Source organism: Benincasa hispida, chromosome 2 (assembly GCF_027475165.1).
Source record: "Benincasa hispida cultivar pf3 chromosome 2, pf3_genome.v1.1, whole genome shotgun sequence".
Taxonomy (NCBI): Eukaryota; Viridiplantae; Streptophyta; class Magnoliopsida; order Cucurbitales; family Cucurbitaceae; genus Benincasa; species Benincasa hispida.
Window position 1 is genome coordinate 44,665,334 of NC_143479.1, and position 7,935 is coordinate 44,673,268.

At 32.2% G+C, this 7,935-nt stretch overlaps 1 pseudogene; it reads right to left on the reverse strand.

Annotated features, from left to right (window-relative positions):
- Window positions 1-6,064: 6,064 nt before the first annotated feature.
- Window positions 6,065-7,422, reverse strand: LOC150037927 (transcription factor DYT1-like; annotated as a pseudogene).
- Window positions 7,423-7,935: the final 513 nt, after the last annotated feature.

Sequence of the window (7,935 nt, forward strand, 5' to 3'; positions counted from 1 at the left end):
GAAAGGCTGAAGAAATCGTAGAAGGAAGAATAAATATAGTGCGGTCTAAAGGCTTTTTAAAAACTAGGGGTAATTTTGATATTTCGCATAGAGAAAAGGTCAGTGTTAGAAAAGTTTTTAGGAAGAGACCATTGGTAGAAAAGTTTTTGGGTTTTAGGTCATTTTGTGAAAATTTCCCAAAGCAATGCCCTCTAAGATTTTTTCCTTTCTCTCGGTTGTTCGAGACCTAGCCGTCGTTGCCTTTATCCACGTTGCGTCTGCCAACGAAGCCAGTCGCCTCACCGTTCGCTTCGCTCAACTACTCAGCGCCGCCCTACTCGTTCCGCCGCCACCACCACGGCCCCAAGTCACCCAGTCGCCGCCCTCCAGCCACACGCATCCGCAAGTCGCCATTCGCCGTTTCCCCTCTTGCCTCAGCCAGCGCCGCCCAGATCGGAAGCCGAGTGTCCACCATCCCTCGCCCTCTTGACTGCATGTTGTCATTCTTCGCGTCGAGCACGGGTTCGAGGACCAACCACTTCTGTTTGACGAGCCGCCGCCACAGGTCCCAGCCCAGTCTGTTTTCACAGTCGTTGTTTGTTTTGGTCATCGGTTTTGGATAGATTTTCTGGTTGAGGTAAGATTCGAGTAGTTTTGTTGCAGTTTCTTGAGGATTCTGGAGTGCCCACTGACTGTTGGTGTCAATTTGTTAATGCCCACTTAATTTTGGACTAAAATCTAATCTACGGAACTTACTAGAGGTAGTGTGTATACTTAATTGAACCAGTTTTATGCTTCTGCTCATGATATGTAGATTTCTTTTCATGTTTTTTTTTTTTTTAAACTTTTAGTTTTGATGTTTTGTCCTCGCTCACATGCATCCTAAGAAAATTCCTAGAAGGTTACCCAACATAGGATTACTTCAAGCTAAGCATACTTAACTATGAAGTTCAGCCATCAAAAAGGAAGGTGCGCCTTATTAGTTTAGGTAGTAACTTTCAGTTCCTTTTAAGTCTTTCTTAACTAGATTTTCATGTTGTGACATCTCAAAATTTCAGGTAATTTAAACTTAATTATCTTGAAATATTTTGGAGTTATTTTGAATTTTGAGGTTATATTGAATTATTGTGTAAAGATTATTTAATTTTAAAATTTTCTTCGATGAAGTAATTGGGAACTTAAATTTAATTTAAGGATAATCTGGATTTATCTCAAATTTTACTTTAATTTGGGAATTGAATTAAAATTTAGAGATTTGAAAATTGATTATAATTTGAAGAAGATAATTAATCTAAATCAATTTTTTTTGGGATAACTGATTTAAATTTATTTTCCTAAAAGGATTTAAGAAGTTAATTTTTAAAAAGAGTGGGAATTTTGAATTTGAGACGGAAAAAGGAAAGGGTTACAAGTTATATATATATATCTATATATATATAGTAGTTGAGTGAAGTTAAAAAAAAAGAAATTATTTCAAATGGTAAAACTGTTGAAAATATTTACAAAATATAACAATTTTAAAACTATCAATGATAGACACTAATAGATTTCTATCAATGTCACTGATAGATACAAATTTTGATATATTTTGTAAATATTTTGGTTCATTTTTCTATATTTAAAAAAAAACCCAAAAAAAAGTAAAAAAGAGAATTAAAAAGAAAAAAAATAAAATTCTCTTTTTTTTTCTCCTCCCTACGCACGCAAAGAAAGACCACTCCCCCGTTATCTCTTTCAGAGGCTGTTTGCGACGCTGAAATGATATAGAATGTGGGGAGTTCTTGTTATGTCAGTGCTATCTGGTTCAATTTTTGTACTTTATAATAATTTGACTAAATGAACACTATTTTTTTTTTTAAATCTTATAATCCAATTATTGTATCCATCCTATTTGGAATAAGATATTGATTGCATTTTTTTATTCTTTCCAATCTCAAGATATGATATATAGTTCAATTTTATATTAAAATAATCTAAAATGATTCCATTGATAATTTATATTGAAATAATTAAAATTGATTATATTAATTACTGAATAAAATGTGGATTGATTTTTTTTTTTTTTTAAGTATACATATTTTTTTTATAACCCTAAAATTTGGTCAAGGATTTAATTTTGGATCTTTCACTCCAAACATTCCTTTTAAACCTAAGTAGTTATTTTACAAATTTGATTTCTATTAATTGATTTGGGAAGTTAATCAAAATTATTTGGAAGAGTGGTTTTACATAGAAGTCTTGACTTGATGAAGAGTTCCACACTAATTTTGGCTTTGAATGTTAATGAGATTTGGTCCAAATTAATTGGAAATTTGACTTACCATGATTGAGGTGGGATAATTAAATTTTTTCCCTTTTGACATGGAGTAGTTTGAAAATAAAATCTCCCCAATTCAACCTTGAAATTTTCCCAACATGTGACTTCAAGTAGTGGAATCATAATTTTCACCCTTTTTTTTAAAATAAAAAATAAAAATTTGGAAATTCTTCAAATAACAAGTAAAACTACCCAAAATTTGGAGGACTCGGTTGGGATCATTTGAGCCTCCAACATTTTTTTTTTTTTTTTTTTTTTTGATTTGATATTCATTCCTTATAAATAGAAATGAACAGAGTCTTTCTTTATTTTTTTTTTTTTGATTTTTTGATTTTTTAATTTCCTTTTCTTAAAAAAACTTTCAATCAGTAAGTAATGCCCTTGAAGCAGAATCAGCTAGTTGGTCGATGCTAAGCATTGCTCGGAATCCCTCTGCTTCTACTGATTTTTTTCTTCTTTTTTTCTGCATTTTCTGAAACTATTTGCCAGTGTCAGTCGGTTCTCCATTTTTTTTAGTGCGTTGTTGCCGTTAAACGCCATAGCCGAGATCGCCGTCGTTTACTATGGAGTGTGGCGGCATTAGTTCTTCCCCGGCATTGAGCGATTGAATGGGAGAGGGAGAGAACAGAAAGAGAGATGGAGAGGACAGAGAGAGAAAGTTGAGGCGGTGAGATAAAGCTACACTGTTTCCAACTCGGTGTAGTTGGATATAGAAAATGGGTGATATAAGATGTTGGCCCCCAAACGATGAGCTAATATAAGATACCATTTCATCTCGTTTCATCTCATCTTGACCCCAAATAGCCCCTCATACTCTACCGATTAGAGCCTTAGCAGCCGCTGCTTCCAGTCCTCTTCCTTCACCAGTCGCACGTCGTTCGGTAGTCGACGACCAGCGCCGTCCATCGCCGCCACCTCCCTCTTCCTTACTAGTTCAGCCGCCCAACCCTCTCCCTCCCACGCACGTTCAGCCGTTGACCCAACTACCGCCACCGTCTGCACGAGCCACTGCCTCGCCGCTTGCATTGTTGGAACCCGCCACAATTTCAATAAAGTTAAATTGGAAACCTCTGAATAAATTGGTTAATTGGGGTTAAACCCAAAAGATTTAAATATTGGATTTATTATTTTAGGTGTTGTTTCAAGGTCTTGCATGGCAGGGAGAAGATGAGCTTGCTTTGGTTTATTTGGATTTAATTTTGAAGTAAGTAATCTTATTATTGGAACTAGGCAATAAATTTAAATGATAAATTTGTTGGTTTCGAGATTGTATGAACCAATTAAAAAGGATATATGAATACGTGATAAAAATGTTTGAGTATGTTATAAGTATGAACATGATTTAGAGTTTTATGAGATATATTAAGAGGATAATTGGACATGGGCCTATATTCTAGATAACTATACTATTGTGGCTACCTTTGCTTTAGACAAAATAGATTTAAACTATTATTTTTTGTTTTGCCCAACAATTTTAGAAAAGATATATTTTTATTGTTGGAATTTAGTTACGACATGTTATGAATTTATGAGATATTAGGTTATGAGTTCATGAATTTATTAAATGTTATGTTATGAATTTATGAGATATTAGGCTATGAATTTATTAAATGTTATGTTATGATTTCATGATAAGGGACCATTTTATCGCATGTTTCTTGAAAGACCAAATTAGTGACAATTGCCCTCCTACTCGTAGCTATATACACTTTTGATTTAATTATGTACGCCTTCGGGTCCACCAGTTTATGTGTAGTTTTGGGTCACCCATATTATGTGCGCCTTCGGGTCCACTAGTTTATGTGCGCCTTCGGGATCACCAGTTATGTGTTCCTTCAGATTCACCAGTTAGTATGAGTACATCTCACCTACGGTAGGGTGAATTAAATTGTTCACTTAAATGACCGTCCATGTACAACTTTAACACTTCAGATTAGGTCTCACCAGCTCAGAATGTTCAGTTCATATTGCATTTATTGAACATAAATGCTTAGCCTAACCTCGGTAATGGAGTTACTTACTGAGTTTTTTATGGTCATTCCTTCTCATGTTTCCTTTTGAGGAAAAGGTAAGGGTACACCGATAAATGACAGACAAAATCTATGATCGAGTCACTGGGATCAGTCATATGCTTTCGCTCATGTTTTCAAGATTTTTTATATTTTAAAACTTATAGTTTTGATGTTTGAACCTGAAGTTCTAGTTTTCGTATTCTTAAATTTTTTAGGATAATTTTATAGTTTTGTTTTATGTTTTTTTAAGGGTATCTTGCTAAATGAATTTCAGTTATTTATTTTTATGGTATTTAATTGATTTTTACCAAATCATGAAAAAGTGTCGATTTGTAATGTATGCACACATGTTGTAACGATCTAGTTTAAGTCTTAAGGAGCCATGTCGTTACACATGTTCTCAGAATCCCTCTTCAGATGATTTTGGTTCATTCATGTCTCTCTCTTAAACTCCGATTATTACGAAATTGCACTTTCGATGTTTTACAAACATTTATTTCATATTGAGAAACATTATATCCAATCAATGAAAAATTAAAAGGAATGAAAGAAAACTACAAAAATCATTCCACGAGTCCTATATGGCAAGCACACGGTGGTTGGTGAGTGGATTGGTAGAAAATCGTATATAGGATACACGATTTTTCTACCCTATTTTTGTCAATACATTTAAGTTATACCTTAATTCTAAAATTTGTTTCACAAATACTTTATAAACTATATTATTCATAACATTAATTCCTTTCTCACACCATTTTCAGTTAAATAAACATTTTTTTTTCCTTTCGAACCTATAAGAATTCCAAATTCTATTTTTCGTATTGGTTCCTCTCCAACGTGATAAGTTCCCAGTTTTTATTTATTTATTTTTAAAATCTTCAATTGATCTCTCTCTACTCTTTGCCATAACCGCTATGGCGAAGGCTGCTTCTTGTTTGATTTAGGTTTTCTCCCTTTTTTTCCGTTCTTCTCTACTATTTAACTTAACAAATTAAATATGAGATTTTCTTTCCAACCTTTATGTCCTTCAAAATAAATCCCAACTCGTTTTGACCTTCTTTTTCTCATAACACATCCAAAATCAACTACAAATAAAAAATACCCACAAAATTTTGAAATTTTCTTAAACAAAAAAGAAAACTTACCATATGTGATTTTAACTCATCACCATTTGTTCTATTTTCAACATCTCAAATATTTGATGCTAAAATACCCATTTTTAATCTCTCAATCTCTCTCTTTCTCTTTTCTGTAACTCTCTTTTCCTTTTAGTTTTTGCCCTTATTCCCAATTCAATTTTTCTCTTTTTTTACTCTTTAATTTCAAATTGAAAAATCAACGTCCTTGCATCTGGACCTCGACTTTTCCGTATTTAGTCGTTCGAAGTACTAGATAACAAATTCAAAATAATTTAACATGTGAATAATTATATATCTTCATTGGTATGAGATCTTTTGCATGAAATAAAAAATAAAATCAGAAAAGTTTATGCATAAAATGGACAATGGAGATTCTATTATATCTTCAAATGTAATTACTTAAGAAAAGCTTTCGGCAACCTAATAACAAGTAACATTATTTGAAGGACAAATCCATGTGAAGCCCAAAGTTAAAATTTCTAAATAGTTAAACTCTTACAAAACTATAATGATATAGCTTGGAATATGCCACTTCTAAATAAATAAAAAGTTTAAAAATTAAGTAGAAATATCTCAAAAGCATATTGTATATGATTGTGCGCATATATATAATGTCTTTAAAATCCATTGACGATCTCAAGCAGCAACTCTTCAGTTTGCTGAGTAGTTGACTTCCAAAAGTTCCCCTGATAAATAAAATATTAAAAAATATATCTAAGAGAGGCTAACTGATAATGTAATCTAACACACTAAATCTTCATCCAAAATTACTCTAAATTTATCATTCATTCTAGAACTGATGATCATTACGAAGGACCGAGGATCGACAACTACTTCTACTACCAAGACCTAAGACTAGAAATCAGCGGTGGAGACTAGGAATTGAGAGCTAGTGACCAGTAACTTTGATTCAATGACCACTAACCATTCAAAGAGTGATTGTTGGTTATCAACCAGCTCGAAATTCCAGTTCTACTCGTTTTTTCTTAATTTCTTTACTATAGTTTTCAAGTTCACCATCCAATATATAATACACAAATTGAATTCGAGTTTGACTTGAATATTCTTTGAAACATGGTTATCAAATAAAATAGGTAACAAAACTAAGTAACTTAAGTTAAGTATTGGTAAATGTAGAATTTAAATTAGATTAATTTTTAGAATATCTTGAGGACTTACATTGATATTGAGGATGGTGGTTATAATAACTGCTTCTTTTATGGTTGTGGTACTTGTATCAATTAGCTCAAAGCCAAGAGAATCCAAGGCTTCAATTAATTTAGTGAATGTGCCTTTCCGTTTATGGAAAAGTATTTTCATCTAAAATTTGTGTTCCTCAATTTGAGAAACTCTCACATCTGCCTGTTTAATTTTGAAATAGACAAATAAAGAAAACAAAAAATGTAAAACATTAGAGAAACGACACCATACAGATTTACGTGGTTTATTAGCTATATCTACGTCTTACAAATTCAACTTAGATTTCGATACTTGACCGTCGGAGCATATCATTTATCAGATTCAAGACATTTCAACGTATATTATGAAATAGATAATTAGGGCAAACCTGAACATAAGTTTGGATTAAGTGTGTTGGTGCTATATTATTATCACTTGGTGTTGGCCATACAACTTTTGTTGATGAATCTTCTAATTCTACAAGTTGGTCTTTGAGAATGTTAACCATCTTTTGCAACTGTTGGATGTAAGTTATAGCATCCTCGATAATGGTTGCTTTGTTCATCTGAATGGAAAAAAAAATAAATTAGAAAGTAAGATTATGATTTGAAATTGTTCAATTAAAGAAATTAATGGATTAATGAAGCCATTTTAGGGATGTTACATTTGTGATGATGGGAACAATGCTACGTAGTAACAAAAGCTTATTGCTAAGCTTCTGCCTCCGTCATCTTTCTGAAAGGAGGTTCTTGGATTTGTATTCAATGAATTCATTAGTAGGTAGGTGTTGGTCCATATCAATGTGATGTTGATATCTTCTTCGATCGTGCATAATTTGTCATATTCAGAGCTAATATATGCCATATCATTGAGAATATTGATCGTCTCTATTAGTGAGATTGATAGGATAGCTCTTCCGATTGAATTAAAATGAAACATTTCAATAATAGAGAATCATGGTGGTTAAAAATTTAATAATGGGTGCGAATTTCATTTTATGTGATTGAAGATAAATGGGAAAACAATTTTGTGGTGAGAGAATAATTTTGTTATACTTACACTTGCATGATTCACTCTTAACACATTTTAGATAACTAAATTTCAATTTTATACTAAAGAATGTATACTTTTATTCCACATACCTTCAAATATTTTTTTTTTTTTTCAAAATTTGGTTTAATATTGCATGCACGTCTATTGTCGTAAATATTTTTTTAGAGTTAAATTAAAGATTAAATAATAAGTTTAGTCTATGAACTTTCATGTTCGTCCTTCTATTCTCAAAATTTTTTAAATCATCCCATTATTA